The sequence below is a fragment of the Myotis myotis genome, unplaced genomic scaffold, assembly GCF_014108235.1.
Source record: "Myotis myotis isolate mMyoMyo1 unplaced genomic scaffold, mMyoMyo1.p scaffold_m19_p_3, whole genome shotgun sequence".
NCBI lineage: Eukaryota > Metazoa > Chordata > Mammalia > Chiroptera > Vespertilionidae > Myotis > Myotis myotis.
Window position 1 is genome coordinate 92,047,171 of NW_023416335.1, and position 18,500 is coordinate 92,065,670.

Sequence of the window (18,500 nt, forward strand, 5' to 3'; positions counted from 1 at the left end):
TAGCTTGTCACTTTGACGCTTTTCTTTTACATGTGTTTAAAAGGTAAATCAGATTCTGAATTACCATGCCTTCCATGTATAGTTGTTTTTATCGCTATTTTATATTGAGTGCTTCTGTTGCTATGATTTATTTGATTTTGTTTTAGGTCTCTTTGGACATTTCCAGTCTTAAGCATTTGTAGGTTATATTTCACCTTTATACTTCTAATTAGCTATATTCTTTATGACAGAAATCAAGTTTTTTGGTTAGTCATTTATATGGCTATATAAAGAAGAATGAGTAAATTCTTTTATGATAGTAGAGGTGGTTTGTAAAACTAACAGTAATTGAATTTTTAAGGTGAAGGCTGAAGCACATTTTTATTTTTTTATTTGTATTTTTTTATTAAAGCTTTATTCAGATTATTACATTTGTTCCTCTTCACCCCCCCACAACTCCCCTCCACCCAGTTCTCACCCCACCCTCCTTCCTCACTCCCCACCCACTGTCCTCATCCATAGGTGTATGATTTTTGTCCAGTCTCTTCCCTCATTCCCCTCACCCCTTCCCCCCCCAAGAATAGCCAGTCCACTCCCTTTCTATGCCCCTGATTCTATTATAATCACCAGTTCATTCTGTTCATCAGATTATTCACTTGATTTTCAGGTTCACTTGTTGCTAGATGTGTATTTGTTGTTCATAATTTGTATCTTTACCTTTTTTTCTTCTTCCTCTTCTTAAAAGATACCTTTCAGCATTTCATATAATACTGGTTTGGTGGTGATGAACTCCTTTAGCTTTTTCTTATCTGTGAAGCTCTTTATCTGACCATCAATTCTGAATAATAGCTTTGCTGGATAAAGTAATCTTGGTTGTAGATTCCTGGCATTCATCACTTTGCATATTTCTTGCCACTCCCTTCTGGCCTGCAAAGTTTCTCTTGAGAAATCAGCTGACAGTCATATGGGTACTCCCTTGTAGGTTTCTTTCTCTTGCTGCTTTTAAGATTCCCTCTTTGTCTTTTGCTCTTGGCATTTTAATGATGATGTGTCTTGGTGTGGTCCTCTTTGGATTCCTTTTGTTTGGGGTTCTCTGCGCTTCCTGGACCTGTAAGTCTATTTCTTCACCAGGTAGGGGAAGTTTTCTGTCATTATTTCTTCAAATAGGTTTTCAATATCTTGCTCTCTCTCTTCTTCTGGCACCCCTATAATTCTGATGTTGGTACACTTGAAGCTATCCCAGAGGCTCCTTACACTATCTTCGTATTTTTGGATTCTTTTTTCATTTTGCTTTTCTGGTTGGATGTTTTTTCCTTCTTTGTATTGCAAATCGTTGAATTGATACTTGCAATCCTCTAGTCTGCTGTTGGGAGTCTGTATAATATTCTTTATTTCAGTCAGTGTATGCTTAATTTCTAGTTGGTCCTTTATCACAACCTCGAGGGTCTCAGTAGATTTCTTGTAGATCTCATTAAGTTTATTGGCATTTCCTAGAAAATTCTTGAAAAACCTTAAAAGTGTGGTTTTGAACTCTATATTCAGTAGTTTTCTTTCCTCCATTTCTGTCATTTGTGTCCTGTTTCTTTGTCTCCGCATTTTTTATGCTTCCTTGTGTTGATAAAGTAGTTTTCTGTGCTAACTGTCCTCTAGTGCCCAGTGGTTCAGCCTCCCAAATTACCTGAGGAGGACACTCTTGGTGTACCCCTTTGAGGTCTTTGTGCACAGTCTTGTTGTAGTTAAGCCTTGATTGTTGTAGATATCACTGAGAGGAATTGACCTCCAGGCCAATTGGCTGTGAGAATCAACTGTATCTGCAGTGGGAGAACTTCTGTGCTGGAGACACCCTTCTGGGGCAAGACTTGCTTCAATGGGGCTTTGGTGCTCACTGAGTCTGGCCCCTGAGTGTGTCTTTTATGGTTCCACGGAGCTTCAAACTGGATGGTCCCACTCTGACCTCTGGGTTTCCTGGCTCCTGGGTCTCTAGGGAGGTGCTAATCTAGCCTTTGCCTGAGGCAATCCAGCTAAAGCCTCTGTGCAGGGCTTGGGCGGGGCGGGTCCCACGGGATCAACAGGGCAGGGCTAGCAGTTATGGCATTTCCGCTTCTCTGTATCCTGGAAATCCCTGCCAGCCCCTCCGAGAGAAAGCTGCCCTGGAGTTCCGACCAATGCCACACAGTCCCGCTTCTCCCATATGAGTCTGGGTCCCTAGAGACTCGCCCAGAGCTGGAGCTCAGAGCCTGAGACTCCCTCCCGATTGAAAACGACAACCGCGCCCTCAGCCGCCATCCCTCTCCACACGCACCTCCGCAACCTTTGTATTTTACTTCTGTACTGCGCCTCCTCTGAATCTCGGTATGCTTTTTTCTTTCCTTCTAGTTGTAGAATTTCCACTCAGCCAGCCTTCCTGTGGTTCTGGATGATGTCCGTTACGTCTTTTAGTTGTATTTTTGAAGTGGTTGTTCGAGGCAGCAAACTCTGGTGTTTACCTATGCCGCCATCTTGGTTTCTCTCCTGAAGCACATTTTTAAAATGGCATGTTCAGTAAAGGAGAATTACCTGTATAAGACAGATATTTCTTGAATTATTTTCTTCATTATATTAATTAATGATGTTGAAAGCAAGACTCTTGAATTCTTTCTAGTTGTGAAATTCTACAGCCATATTCTGTTGCTAAGGGAATGTCTTTGTTCTTTTAATTTAGTAACTTTTTTTCTTTGTATTCAATTTTTCTTTTCTTCGTATACATTTTTATGTTTCTAAGCAGTTTTTTTCCTCTAAAGGCCCTGAATATGTATTATAGAAAATTTTCGAAGTGCTAGGAAATATAGGTTAGAAAAAAGAACTCATTACCCAGCACTCTTTTAATATTTTACATAGATTATTACAATCTTTTTTGTAACTGGAATCATAGTCTATTCAAATTATATCTTTCCCTTTTTAAACTTAAAAGTATATAATAGCCATTTTCTTCATGTAAAATATTTTTCAAAGATAGAGTTTTTTTTTTGTTTGTTTGTTTTTTGTTTTTTGTTTTTTAAATATATTTTATTGATTTTTTACAGAGAGGAAGAGAGAGAGAGAGAGAGAGTTAGAAACATCGATGAGAGAGAAACATCGATCAGCTGCCTCCTGCACATCCCCGACTGGGGAAGTGCCCACAACCCAGGTACATGCCCTTGACCGGAATCGAACCCGGGACCTTTCATTCCACAGGCCGATGCTCTATCCACTGAGCCAAACCGGTTTCGGCCAAAGATAGAGTTTTTAAGGGCCTGTATTATATCCTATCTAATAAAGGGGCAATATGCAAATTAACCGTCACTCCGTCGCATAAGATGGCCGTGCCCAGTCCTCTCAGTTCCGACAGAGTCCCCCAGTCCCTGGGGGGGAGAGGGGGACACGGCCGCTGAGAGAGGGCAGTGTGAGCGGTCAGGCAGAATGCTTGCTTTGAGGCCCTGCCCAAGCCATGGCGGAGGCTTGAGCAGAGCTGAGGGGCCCTGCCGAAGCCTTGGTGGAGGCTTCAGCAGGCCCGGAGCAGAGTCAGGGTGGCCCCAGCCCAAGCCGTGGCAGAGGCTTGAGCAGGCCTGGAGACGGGGGTGTGCCAGCCATGGCTTGCCAGCAGTCCCACCTCTGCGTGTGAGCTGCAGAGGAAACACCTTTTCTGACTGCTCATTGGCTAAGCTCCCTGTACGCCACTGGCAGTGCTCTTGGTAACTTGGGTAATAAGAATCCAAGAAGGTGATCTCCTCATTCCTGGAGGAAAAAATGAAGGTCTTCTGCTGGAGGGCTAAGAAATGTCATATCCTGCCCTATCCGGTTTGGCTCAATGGATAATGCCTCAGCCTACGGACTGCAGGGTCCGGGTTTGATTCTGATCAAGGGCATGTACCTAGGTTGCAGGCTCCTCCCTGGCTCGGGCCCTGGTCAGGGCTCATGCAGGATGCAACCAATTGAAGTGTCCCTCTCACATTGATGTTTCTGCCTTTCCCTCTCTCTAAAAATCAATAGAAAAATATCCTCAGGTGAGGATAAAAAAAGAAAGAAAGAAAGAAATGTCATATCCTATGAATGACACATCTTGAAAATGCCTAAAGAAAGTTGTCATTTTTTGTGGTGAAGGAACTGGAGTCCGTGTTGATGAAAACACCTTAGAGGCTGTGGCAGCCATCAGTGGCAGCAGCAGCAGGATGGTAGGGGTGGCGCCTTCCCCTGATCAGCCTGGTCGCCTTCTGCAGAGGGAGACCAGACTGCGGCTTAGGCCAACTCCCTGAGCGGGTCTAAGCCGTCAATAGGACATCCCCTGAGGGCTCCTGGACTGTGAGAGGGGGCAGGCTGGGCTGAGGGACACCCCCCCCCCCCGTGCACAAATTTCATGCACCAGGCCTCTATTTATAAATCTTTAATAGAAATTATCTTTCATGTAGATTCTTAGAATTAGATATTTTGGGTTGAAGAGTAATAATATTTTTAACATGTTTTGATTATTGGGTCAGAATAACAACATTTTGAGATGTATTTTGCCAGATTGTTGTTCTGACATACCATGTTTATTTCATTGCCTACCTGTGCCAGAAGTGAGTGTTGCATTAGGTTTAATCTCTGTCAAACTGATGATCAGGAAATGGTATTTTATAATATTTTCAGTTTTTTTTATTGCTAATGATGTTAAGAATTTTTCATTTTTTTAAATTAAATATTTATTGTTCAGATTATTACAGTTGTTCCTCTTTTTTCTCCCCATAGCTTTCCCCCACCCAATTCCCAACCCACCCTCTGCCCTTACCTCCCCCCCCCCACTGTCCTCATCCATAGGTGTATGATTTTTGTCCAGTCTCTACCCGCACCCCCCCACAACCCTTTCCCCACTGAGAAGTCAGTCCACTCCCTTTCTATGCCCCTGATTCTATTATATTCACCAGTTTATTCTGTTCATCAGATTATTTATTCACTTGATTTTTAGATTCACTTGTTGATAGATGTGTATTTGTTGTTCATAATTTGTATCTTTACCTTTTTCTTCTTCTTCCTCTTCTTAAAGGATACCTTTCAGCATTTCATATAATACTGGCTTAGTGGTGATGAACTCCTTTAGCTTTTTCTTATCTGTGAAGCTCTTTATCTGACCTTCAATTCTGAATGATAGCTTTGCTGGATAAAGTAATCTTGGTTGTAGGTTCTTGCTATTCATCACTTTGAATGTTTCTTGCCACTCCCTTCTAGCCTGCATAGTTTCTGCTGAGAAATCAGCTGACAATTGTATGGGTACTTCCTTGTAGGCAACTGACTTTTTTTCTCTTGCTGCTTTTAAGATTCTCTCTTTGTCTTTTGCTCTTGGCATTTTAATTATGATGTGTCTTGGTGTGGTCCTCTTTGAATTTCTTTTGTTTGGGGTTCTCTGCACTTCCTGGACTTGTAAGTCTATTTCTTTCACCAAGTAGGGGAAGTTTTCTGTCATTATTATTCAAGTAGGTTTTCAATATCTTGCTCTCTCTCTTCTTCTGGCACCCCTATAATTCGGATGTTGGTACGCTTGAAGTTGTCCCAGAGGCTTCTTACACTATCTTCATATTTTTGGATTCTTTTTCCTTTTTGCTTTTCCGGTTGGGTGTTTTTTGCTACTTAAGTTTTCAAATCTTAGACTTGATTCTTGTGATCCTCTAGTCTGCTGTTGGAACTCTGTATAATATTCTTTATGTCAGTCAGTGTATGCTTAATTTCTAGTTGATCTTTTTCATATCCTCGAGGGTCTCACTACGTTTATTGGCGGTTTCTAGAAAATTCTTGAAAAACCTTATAACTGTGGTTTTGAACTCTATATCCAGTAGTTTGCTTTCCTCCATTTCTGTCATTTGTGTCCTGTTTCTTTGTCTCTGCATTTTTTATGCTTCCCTGTGTTGATAGAGTGGCTTTCTGTGCTAGGTGTCCCATAGGGCCCAGTGGTTCAGCCTCCTCAATTACCTGAGGTGGATACTCTTGGTGCACTCCTTTGTGGGCTTTGTGCACAGTCTTGTTGTAGTTAAGCCTTGATTGTAGTTGGTATCACTGGGAGGAATTGACCTCCAGGCCAGTTGGGTGTAAGAATCAGCTGTGTCTGCAGTGGGAGAACTTCTGTGCTGGAGACATCCTTCTGGGGCAAGACTTGCTTCAGTGGGACTTTGGTGCTCACTGAGTCTGCCCCCTGAGTGTGTCCTTTATGTATCTGAGGAGTTGTAATCTGGATGGTCCCACTCTGACCACTGGGTACACTGGCTCTTGGATCTCTAAGGAGGTGCTAATTTAGCCTCTGTCTGAGGCTACCTAGCAGGAGCGATGGAGAGACCTGCAAATTCCTCTTCTTTGCTTGGGGTTTGGAGGTGCCCAGATGAGGCCCAGCTGTGAAGCAGTGCAAGCTGCTGTGGGGCCTTGGGCCTTCTTTTGGAAGTTCTAGGTCTCTCTGACCCAGCTGCAGTTTGTTAGGTAATTTTAGATCTCAAAAGGCCAGCCCATTCATATGCAAAAGCCTCTGTGCACAGCTTGGGTGAGGCGGGGTTTCAGGGAATCAACAGGGCAGAGCAAACAGCTATGGCTGCTCTCAGCCCTACCCTAAGAGGCCCCAAGTCTCAGTGTCCCGGTAATCGCAGCAAGCACCTCTGAGAGAAAGCCACCCTCGATATCCGACTGATGCCAGATAGTCTAGTTTCTCCCCGTATGAGTCTGGGTCCCCAGAGCCTCGCCCGAAACGAGTTCAGAGCTGTCGGGAGCTTGAGACTCCCTACCGATTGAGAAAGACAACCCCCAATCAATTGTTCCCTCAGTTGCCAGCCCTTTCCGCGTGCGCCTCCGTACCTCTGCACTTTACTTCCGCACCTCCTCTGAGTCTCAGTGTGCTTTTCTCTTTGCTTCTAGTTGTAGAATTTCCACTCAGCCAGCCTTCCTGTGGTTCTGGAGGATGCCCATTTTGTCTTTTAGTTGTATTTTTGAAGTGGTTGTGCGAGGCAGCAATTTCCGGTGTTTACCTATGTCGCCATCTTGGTTTCTCGCAAGAATTTTTCATTTTTGTTGGGCATGTTTTCCTCAGTAGACAGAATTTTCTGTTGATATCCTTTGCTACCTGTTTCCCATAGCTACTATAACAAATTGCTACAAACTAGTTGGCATAAAATAGCAGTCTCTCACAGTTTTGGAGACCAGAAGTCCAAAATCAATATCACATCAATTCAAGGGGCCAGCAGTTGGCTGCTCCTTCCAGAGCCTCCAGGGAAGAGTCCAGTCCTTGCCTTTTCTTGATGGCATTTCTTGATTGTGGCCACTTCATTCCCGTCTCTGCCTCTGTGGTCACATTGGCTCTCCTCTCTGTGTGTATCTCTGTGTGTAACACTTGTGATGTTATTTATGGCCCACCCAGGTAACTCAGGATAATCTCCTCCTTTCACGATCCTTATTTTAATACATCTGTAAACATTTTACCATAATAAGGCAGTGATTTTCAAACTTTTTCATCTCATGGCTCATATAAACTAATTACTAAAATTCTGCAGTACACCAAAAAATATATATATATATTTTGGTGATCTGACAAAAAAATAAAAAAGGGTATAATTTTGATTCATTCACTCTAGACAGCTGTTGTTGTGTTTGCTTTTGTCATTTTTTTACTTGACAATGTAAGGGAAAAGAGGCCGGCCAGTCCCCCTGACTAAATAGTCAGGTATGCATGTTTTAAAAATTCTTGGTGCACACTAGTGTGTTCTTGGAGCACATTGGTTGAAAATTGCTGATATAGCCCTAGATGGTTTGGCTGAGTAGATAGAACGTCAACCTGCAGACTGAAGGGTCCCAGGTTAGATTCCGGTCAAGGGCACATGCCCGGCTTGTGGGCTCGATCCCCAGTAGGAGACATGCAGGAGGCAGCTGATCAGCGATTCTCTCTTCCACTCTCCCTTCCTCTCTGAAATCAATAAAAATATTAAAAAAAAAAAAAGAAAAAAATCGCTGATATAGGATAACATTCACAGATTCTATGTATTAGGATGTGTTATCTTTGGGTGCCCAATGTTCAGCCTACTAAAGTACCCAAAGGAAACATGGATAGATTTTCTTATTAATTTGATGAGGTTTTTGTTTATTTTTTAAAAATTTATTTACATGGGTCAAAACTTAGAACAATAGGCCAATATATTTCTACCAGTTTCACTCATTTATCTTGAAATTTTGTTTTCTCTCCATCCTTACCTAGTCCTGTTCCTCTCTCCTCATTTTTTAGTTTCTTGTGTGTTTTCCCCACTGTTTTGTGGTTTTGTTTTGTTATTTGCAAACAAAAACAAATATGACAGTAGGTCTTAACTCCCCCTTTACAGAAAAGATTGTGTACTCTATATACATTTCATATTTTTCTTATTCACCTAATAATACATTCTGGTGGTGTTCCCATGTGTTTATACTCTTTATATATTAAAGATGCTACTTAACTGGCATTTGTTATTAATACTTCCCCAAGTTTGTCTATTGATCAATTTGGTTTGCTTTTTTGGACATACTAAAGCTTTTTGTTTTCCATCTAGTCAGGTCTTATTTTAACTTCCATTGCTTCTATGCTGAGAGATTTTTTTTTCCTCTAAGAAAAAATAGAATTATTTTCTTTATGTGGGTATTATATTTTTTCATAGATTTGTTTGTATATTTTTGGTTGCTATTTTGAATGGGAAGTCTTCTGCAATTATATAAAATCAGTAGATATTTATCTATAGTGTGTTCTTTTCTTTATTATTTTGCTTTTTGATTTTCAGTCTTTGCTTAATCAAGATTTTACTTTAGCTTTAATTCTTTTTTTCCAAATTGTCAGTTTTCCTAAATTCATTAAATATAATATCCTTCCTTACTGATTTTTATACCCCTTCTTACCATATTCACATGTCTGATTCCATAGGTCTGTTTGTTTTTATTTCAATAATTGTAAGTTTCAAGAATGAAAAAGTCTTCCCTCATATGCTTATTTAAAAATGCCTTTTTTTTTTTTAAAATAAACCTTTATTATTCAGATTGTTACAGATGTTCCTCTTTTTTCCCACCCACAGCTCCCCTCCAACGGGTTCCCACCCTACCCTATGCCCTTACCCCCCCCCCCCACTGTCCTCATCCATAGGTGTAAGATTTTTGTCCAATCTCTTCTCGCACTCCTCAAACCCCCTTCCCCCCAAGAATTGTCAGTTCACTCACTTTCTATGCCCCAGATTCTATTATATTCACCAGTTTATTCTGTTCATCAGATTTTTTATTCACTTGATTTTTAGATTCACTTGTTGAAAGATATGTATTTGTTGTCACTTTGTTGTCCATAATTTTTATCTTTACCTTTTTCTTCTTCTTCCTCTTCTTAAAGAATACCTTTCAGCATTTCATTTAATACTGGTTTGGCGGTGATGAACTCCTTTAGCTTGTTCTTATCTGTGAAGCTCTTTATCTGACCTTCAATTCTAAATGGTAGCTTTGCTGGGTAGAGTACTCTTCTTTGTAGGTTCTTGCTATTCATCACTTTGAATATTTCTTGCCACTCCCTTCTGGCCTGCATAGTTTCTGTTGAGAAATCAGCTGACAGTCGTATGGGTACTCCCTTGTAGGTAACTATCTGTTTTTCTCTTGCTGCTTTTAAGATTCTCTCTTTGTCTTTTGCCTTGGCATTTTAATTATGATGTGTCTTGGTGTGGTCCTCCTTGGATTCCTCTTGTTTGGGGTTCTCTGTGCTTCCTGGACCTGTAAGTCTATTTCTTTCATCAGGTAGGGGAAGTTTTCTGTCATTATTTCTTCAAATAGGTTTTCAATATCTTGCTGTCTCTCTTTTTCTGGCACCCCTATAATTTGGATGTTGGTGCGCTTGAAGTTGTCCCAGAGGCTCCTTACACTATTTTCATATTTTTGGATTCTTTTTTCTTTTTGCTTTTCCAATTGGGTGTTTTTTGCTTCTTTGTCATTCAAATCTTTGCCTTGATTCTTGGGATCCTCTAGTCTGCTGTTGGATCTCTGTATATTATTCTTTATTTCAGTCAGTGTATGCTTAATTTCTGATTGGTCCTTTTTCATATGCTTGAGGGTCTCACTAAATTTCTTAGAAGTTTCTAGAAGATTCTTGAAAAACCTTATAACTGTGGTTTTGAACTCTATATCCAGTATTTTGCTTTCATCCATTTCTTTCATTTGTGACTTGTCTCTGTATTTTGGTTGCTTCCCTGTGTTGATATAGTGGCCTTGTGTGGTAGATATCCTATAGGGCCCAGTGGCTCAGTCTCCCCAATCACCTGAGGTGGGTACTCTTTGTGCACCCCTTTGTGGGCTGGGTGCATAGTCCTGTTGTAGTTAAGCCTTGATTGCCGCTGGCATCACGGGGAGGAATTGACCTCCAGAGGCAGCTCTTATTTGTTTTTTTAGACTTGTATTACAGAATTCTTTGTAAGTCCAAGATCTTTTAAGAATGCAGTGAAGGCCCTAACCGGTTTGGCTCAGTGGATAGAGCGTCGGCCTGCAGACTGAAGGGTCCCAGGTTTGATTCCAGTCAAGGGCATGTACCTTGGTTGCGGGCACATCCCCAGCAGGGGTTGTGCAGGAGGCAGCTGATCGATGTTTCTCTCTTATTGATGTTTCTAACTCTATCCCTCTCCCTTCCTCTCTGTAAAAAATCAATAAAATATGTATTAAAAAATTTAAAAAAAGAATGCAGTGAAGGATAGCACAGCCTGCCTGGAGGCACCTGGAAGAGTCTGTGGGTTGCTTTGGAGTTCCTCCAGCCTATTTGTCTAGCTAAAGTTTTGATCAGTTTTCTTATACTTTTCTCTTAAACTTTTTAAAAAATATATTTTTATTAATTTCAGGGAGAAAGAGAGAGGGAGAGAGAGATAGAAACATCAGTGATGAGAGAGAATCATTGATTGGTTGCCTCCTGCACACCTCCCACGGGATCGAGCCTGAAACCTGGGCAAATGTCCTAGGCCGGAATCTAACCCGGGACCCTTCAGTCTGCAGGCCAGTGCTCTATCCACTGTGCCAAGCTGGTTAGGGCTTATACTTTTCAAAGATCAACTTTTGAGGTGCTTCCAGTCAAGTTGGCAGAATAGGAAAACACGGTGCTCATCACCTCCCACAACCACGTGAATATTATAACTAAACTATAGAACAACCGTCATTGAGAACTGCCTGAAGTCTAGCTGGACCGAAGTCCTATAACTAAGGATATACAAAAGAAATCGTATCAACTGGTGGGAGGGAAAGAAATTTAATGGGCTGGTCCCATACTCATTTGTGGTAGATACAGCTTGGGAGGGATATCTCGGTTGTCGAGGTCTCCCCCAAGGTACAAGGGGTTCCCGTTTTGGGAAGAGAAGTCCCCATAACTTCTGTCTCTGAAAACCAGTGGAGATTGTGGCTCCTGTTGTTCCATGCATTCCTCTTAAAGGAACCATGCTTGGATGCAATCCCCCTGGACTCTAGTGCTAGGGAGGCAGCTGAAAAGGCACCAGAGACTTTCAGGAGAAACTGAATTGACTGGTTTTAGGGCGAGGGCTGGAGGAGCAGTTTTCTCCAGACAGAAATGCTATCAGAAGCCATTTTTCCTATTTTGAGCCTCCTGCAACCCAACCTACATGCTCAGACAGGCACCTCATCTGAGTTTCCATCAACCTTGCTAACACAATATACTCCACCCTAGTGATTCTCTGAGACTCCACCTCACCTAGCTTGCTGGCCACCCAAACCACTTAAACTACTTCAAGTACCTTTTCCCTTCAAAGCACCTTGTCTAGTCTCATGTTGTGGACTTTCCTAAAATCTCTCAAAGGTTTACAGGTCCCAAACCAGCATCTGGCCTCAGCATGCTCCAATACCTCTTGCTAAGCAGCCCCAAACCCAGCACTAGTGACAGCCAGCCTCAATTTGCACCTTAGCCTCTCCCAGGCACCTCTTAAGCCCAGCACAAGTGGCAACCATCTGCAAATCACTTTGTAGCTCATACCAAATGGCCCAGAGTAGGGCACAGGCAGCAGTTGATCTTGGCCTACACCAGAGCCAAGAGGTCCCGGAACCAACATATATGATTGCCAGCTTCAGATCACACCAGAGCACCACCCAACCCCCTCGCAAATGACACAACCAAAGGGCAGACTCAGCTGGTACCAGAGCTCCATAGGGTCAGCCCCTGCAAAACAGCACCTTCATCATAATCTCTGCCAGTCTTCACAGCCAGTCAGCCTGAGGGTCAGTCATCTCATTGACATTTGAACAACAATCATGGTTCAGCTACAACAGGAAGACACATACGACCCACACAAAGGACATACCTGGAGCACCCGGTTCAGGTGACCACTGGGCCCCAATGGACACCTACTACATAAGGCCATTGTACTAAGACTAGAAGACATAACAGCTCTACCTAATAGAAGCAAACACAGGGAGGCAGCCAAAATGAGGAGACAGAAATGTCCCAAATGAAAGAACAGAACAAAATTTCAAAAAAAGAACTAAACAAAATGGAGACAATCTGCCAGATGCAGAGTTCTAAGCTCTGGTTATAAGGATACTCAGTGATCTCAGTGAGAACTTGAGCAAAGAGAGAGGAAACATAAAAATGGAAATAAAAAAGATGAAAAAGAACTAGACAGAAATGGAGAATATAATAACTAAAATGAAGAATATATTAGAGGGAATCAACTGTAGATTACATGAAGCTGTAGATCAGCGGTTCTCAACCTGTGGGTCACGACCCCTTTGGGGGTCGAACGACCCTTTCACAGGGGTCGCCTAAGACCATCGGAAAACACATATAATTATATATTGTTTTTGTGATTAATCGCTATTCTTTAATTGTGTTCAATTTGTAACAATGAAAATACATCCTGCATATCAGATATTTACATTACGATTCATAACAGTAGCAAAATTACAGTTATGAAGTAGCAATGAAAATAATTTTATGATTGGGGGTCACCACAACATGAGGAACTGTATTAAAGGGTCGCGGCATTAGGAAGGTTGAGAACCACTGCTGTAGATTGAATGGGCAATTTGGAAGACATGGTATCAGAAAACACCCAAGCAGAATAGCAAAAAGAAAAAATAATTATTAAAAATAAGGCTAGTTTAAGGGACCTCTGGGACAACATCAAGCATAACAACATTCATAGGGGTACAGAAGGAGAAGAGAGAGCACAAGGGTTTGAAAGCCTATTTGTAGAAATAAAGATGGAAAATTCCCTTAACCTGGTGAAATCAATAGATATATAAGCCCAGGAAGTACAGAGAGTCCCACACAAGGTAAGTTCAAAGAGGTCCACACCAAGAGTCAACATAATTAAAATACCAAAGGTTAAAGACAAAGAGTTCTCCTAAAAGCAAGAGAAAAGTAGTTATCTATCAGGGAGCTCCCAATAAGACAGTCAGCTGATTTCTTATTAGAATCTAGGCAGGCCAGAAGGGATTGGCATGATATGCTCAAAAATGATTAATAGCAAGGACCTAAAACCAAGAATACCCAGCAAAGCTGCCATCTAGAATCAAAGGACAGATAAAGAGCTTCACAGACAAAAAAAGCTAAAGGATTTCATTACCACCAAACCAGTAGTACAAGAAATATTTTAAAGGGATTTCTTTAAGAAAAAGAAGGGGGGGGGGGGGTGTAAAAATGGGAATATTGAAATGGCAATAACTGCCTATCAGCAATTACTTTAAATGTAAATGGATTAATTGCTCCAGTAAAAAACAAGACACTTACATACTGCCTATAAATACTTTCAGTCAAAAAGATAGTCACAGACTGAAAATAAAAGAATAGAAAGAGATATTTTGTAAAAATGGAAACAAAAAATCTGGGGTAACAATACTTATACCAGACAGAACAGACTTTAAAAACAAAGGCTATAGCCGTAACCGGTTTGGTTCAGTGGATAGACCATCGGTCTGTGGACTGAAGGGTCCCAGGTTCGATTTCGGTCAAGGGCATGTACCTGGGTTGCGGGCACATCCCCAGTGGGAGGTGTGCAGGAGGCAGCTGATCGATGTTTCTAACTCTCTATACCTTTTCCTTCCTCTCTGTAAAAACTCAATAAAATACATTTAAAAAAAAACAAAAACAAAAAACAAAGGCTATAAGAGACAAAGAAGGACCCAGCAATTCCACTTCTGGGTATTTATCTGAAGAAACCTAAAACACTAATTTGAAAAGACATATGCATCTATATGTTCATTGCAGCATTATTTACAATAGCTAAGTTAGCAACCAAAGTATCTACCAGTGGGTGAATGGATAAAGAAATGGTGCATATATACAATGCAATGTGATGCAGCCTTCAAAAAGAATAAAATCTTGCCCTAACTGGTTTGGCTCAGTGGATAGAGCATCGACCTGCAGACTGAAAGGTCCCGGGTTCGATTCCAGTCAAGGGCATGTACCTTGGTTGCGGGCACATCCCCAGTAGGAGGTGTGCAGGAGGCAGCTGATTGATGTTTCTCTCCTATCAATGTTTCTAACTCTCTATCCCTCTCCCTTCCTCTCTGTAAAAAAATCAATAAAACATATTTTAAAAAATTTAAAAAAAAAATGAAATCTTGCCATCTGCAGCAAAGTGGATGGACCTAGAAGGTCTTCTGAGTGAAGTCTGACATTAAAAGACAAATGCCATATGCTTCACTTATATTTAGAATCTAAAAAACAAAATAAAGCATAGACAAACACAGATACAGAGGACCTTTTGATGGTTGCCAGATGAGAGGGGTACTGGAGGAATGGATGAAAAAGGGGAAGGGATTAAGAAGTACAAATTGGTAGTTAAAAAGGAGTCATAAGGATGTAAAGTATAGGTTGGGGGATATAGTCAGTAATATTTTAATTACTGTGTGGGTCAAATGGGTATTAGATTTATTAGGATGATCACTTCATAAGTTATATGTCTAATCACTGTGTTGTACACCTGAAACTAATATAATATTGTATGTCAGCTGTAATTGAAAAATAAGAAGTAATTAAAAACGCGAATGCAGTGAGAATTGAATGAAAGCAAGTTCCTTCATCCAAGGAAAGTGCTCTAGTGTTTCCATGGGAGCATGTGTACAGGTACTATTTTTCTTTCTCTTTTTTTTTTAACTATGTTGTTATTTATTTTAGAGAGAGGAAGGGAGAGGGAGAGAGAAATATTGATGGGAGAGAGAAACATTGGCTGCCTCCTGTACACCTCCTACTGGGGATCTAGCCTGCAACCCAGGCATGTGCCCTGACCAGTAATCAAACCAGATGACGCTCAATTGAGCCACCCAGCCAGGGCCACAGGTACTATTTTTCATTCAGTCTAGAGCTTCACAAACTCCTTGAAACCTTTGGTTCTGATTTGGGTACTTGGATGTCATATTACTGAGTCCTATTGTTAGACAACGTTTAGAATCCTTTTGTCAGATTTCAAAAAAATTATGCTGGAACTAGAGGCCTGGGGCATGAAATTTTTGCACAGTGGGCGGGGGGGTCCCTCAGCCCGGCCTGCACCCTCTGCAATCTGGGACCCCTGCCTGCCTGATCACCCCTAACCACCTCTGCCTGCCGGCCTGATCCCCCTAACTGCACTGTCCTGCCAGCCTGATCTCCCTAATGCTCGCCCCTGCCAGCCTGATTGCCCTAACTACTCTCCCCTGCCTGCCTGATCACCCCTAACCACCTCTGCCTCGGGCCCCGCCACAGTGGCTTTGTCCAGAAGGACGTTCTGAAGATGTCTGGTCTAATTAGCATATTACCTTTTTATTAGTATAGATCAGCGGTTCTCAACCTGTGGGTCGCAACCCCTTTGGCGGTCGAACGACCCTTTCACAGGGGTTGCCTAAGACCATCCTGCATATCAGATATTTACATTACGATTCATAACAGTAGCAACATTACAGTTATGAAGTAGCAACGAAAATAATTTTATGGTTGGGTCACAACATGCGGAACTGTATTTAAAGGGCCAGAAGGTTGAGAACCACTGGTATAGATTCTATTGGGATTGTAAAATTGGGGGGAGGGGGCAGTTAATGTCTTAGTATAGTCAGTTTTCCCAACTAGAAATACATTTTTTTCCATTTATACAAGTGTTAATTTATAAGACTTACAAGATTGTTTTTTTTCATATTCCACATATAAGTGAATCCCTATGGTATTCATCTTTCTCTGCTTGACTTATTTCACTTAGCATAATACCCTTTAGATTTATACATGTGGTTGCAAATGGCAAGGTTTCATTCTTTTCTGCATCATAGTCCAGTGTGTGTGTGTATCTTTATCCATCTGTTGATGGACACCTAGGTTGCTTCCATATCTTGGCTATTGTAAATAACTAAAGGCCTGATGCACGAGATTTGTGCACTCAGTGGTCCCTCAGCCCACCCTGCGCCCTCTCGCAGTCCAGGAGTCCTCGGGGATGTCCGGCAGTCGGACATCCTTAGCGCTGACGTGGAGGCGAGTGAGGCTCCTGTCACCACTGCTGCGCTCACCAGCTGTGAGCCTGGCTTCTGGCTGAGCAGTGCACCCCCTATGGGAGCACACTGACCACCAGGGGACAGCGCTGCATTGAGCATCTGCCCCCTGGTGGTCAGTGTGTGTCATGGTGACCGGTCGTTCCGCCATTCGGTTGATTTGCATATTAGCCTTTTATTATATAGGACTAGACATCCGGTGCACGAATTCATGCATGGGTGGGGTCTGGCTGGCCTGCCCCAGTGGGGGATATAGGGCCGGGCCAGCAGGGTGAAGGGACCTCAGGTGGTTGGTCGGCTGGCCTTGCCCCCAATCAGGGCTTTGGGGGTTGATTGGGCACTGAGCCGGCAGGGGTGGAGGGTGTATTGGGGCCCAGATCAGGCTGGTTGGCTGCTGCAGTGCACATCATAGCCACCAGTTGCTCTGGTCATTCTGGTCGTTCCGCTGTTCCAGTTGCTGGGCTTTTATATATATAGACTAGAGGCCCGGTGCACAAAAATTTGTGCACTCGGGGGGTGTGTGGGGGTCCCTCAGCCCGGCATGTGCCCTCTCGCAGTCTGGGACCCCTCAGGAGATAACGACCTGCTGGCTTAGGCCTGCTCCTGGGTGGCAGAGGGCAGGCCTAATCCCTAGGTGCAGCCCCTGGTCGGGCTCAGAGCAGGGCCAATTGGGGATTTGGGGCACCACCCCCTGTCATGCACAGAGCAGGGCGGATTGGGAGGTTGCAATGCCACACTCAGTCACGCTCAGGGTAGGGCCGATTGGGGGGTTGGGCACTGCCCCCTGTCACACTCAAGGCAGGGTCGATGGGGAGGTTGCGGTGCCACCCCCTGTCATACACAGAGCAGGGCCAATCAGGGGGTTGGGGCGCTGCCCCCTGTCACTCACAGAGCAGGGTCGATCAGGGGGTTGGGAAGCTCCCCCCTGTCACGCACAGAGCCGGGTCAATCAAGGGGTTGGGGAGCTCCCCCCTGTCACGCACAGAGCAGGGTCGATCAGGGGGTTGGGGAGCTCCCCCCTGTCACACACAGAGCAGGGCCGATCAGGGGGTTGGGGCGCCTTCCCCTGTCAGGAACAGAGCAGGGCCTATAGGGAGGTTGTGGCCCCGCCCCCTGTCACACACAGAGCCGCAGGGCGATCAGGGGGTTTAGGCGCTGCCCCCTGTCACCCTGATCCCGGTGCCGGGAGGCCTCGCGGCTCCGCTGATCCCGGTGCCAGGAGGCATATTACCCTTTTACTATGTAGAATAGAGGCCTGGTGCATGGGTGGGGGCTGGCTGGTTTGTCCTGAAGGGTGTCCTGGATCAGGGTGGGGTATCCCCACTGGGGTGCCTGGCCAGTCTGGGTGAGGGGCTGAGGGCTGTTTTCAGGCTGGGACTGAAGCTCCCAACTGCTCCTTTTTTCCTTTTTATTCTGGGCTAGCTTTAGCTCTGGCTCCAGCTCTGAGGCCTCTGCTGCTGAAAGAAGGTATCTGTTTTGTTTAGGTTCTGTAATCGAAACTCTGTATCAACTCCAGCTCTGAGATCCCAGCCAGCTAAAAGATGGTTTCTGGGGTTTTGTTTAGCTTCTATATTTGTTACATAGTTGCTTAGAGTTGCAGCTCAGAGGCGGGCAAGGCAGGTGGGGAACGTTGGAGTCCTCCATCACTGAAGCAAGCAAGCCTCATGTTAGTTTCAAGCTGCCTGGCTGCCGGCGGCCATTTTGGCTGGCAGTTAATTTGCATATCTCGCTGATTAGCCAATGGGAAGGGTAGTAGTCGTATGCCAATTACCATGTTTCTCTTTTATTAGATAGGATACTGCAATAAGCATAGGAATGCCTGTTTTTGAATTAGTGTTCTTATTTTCTTTGGATAAATACCCAGAAGTGGAATTGCTAGAGTGTATGCTATATCTATTTTTAGTTTTTGAGGAATCTTCATACTATTTTTCATAGGAGCTGCAATTTCCAGCCCCACCAAATATATACAAGAGTTTTCTTTTCTCCACATTCTCACCAATACATGCTATTTGTGGACTTTTTGTAATAGCCGTTGTAATAGACTGGTGTGAGGTGATATCTGATTA

General features: G+C 43.2%; 1 protein-coding gene across 1 annotated transcript in view; it reads left to right on the forward strand.

The window, feature by feature from the left end:
- Positions 1–18,500, forward strand: part of SUCLA2 (succinate-CoA ligase ADP-forming subunit beta) — an 81,705-nt gene that overhangs the window by 38,929 nt on the left and 24,276 nt on the right. The gene's annotated exons all lie outside the window — the stretch shown is intronic.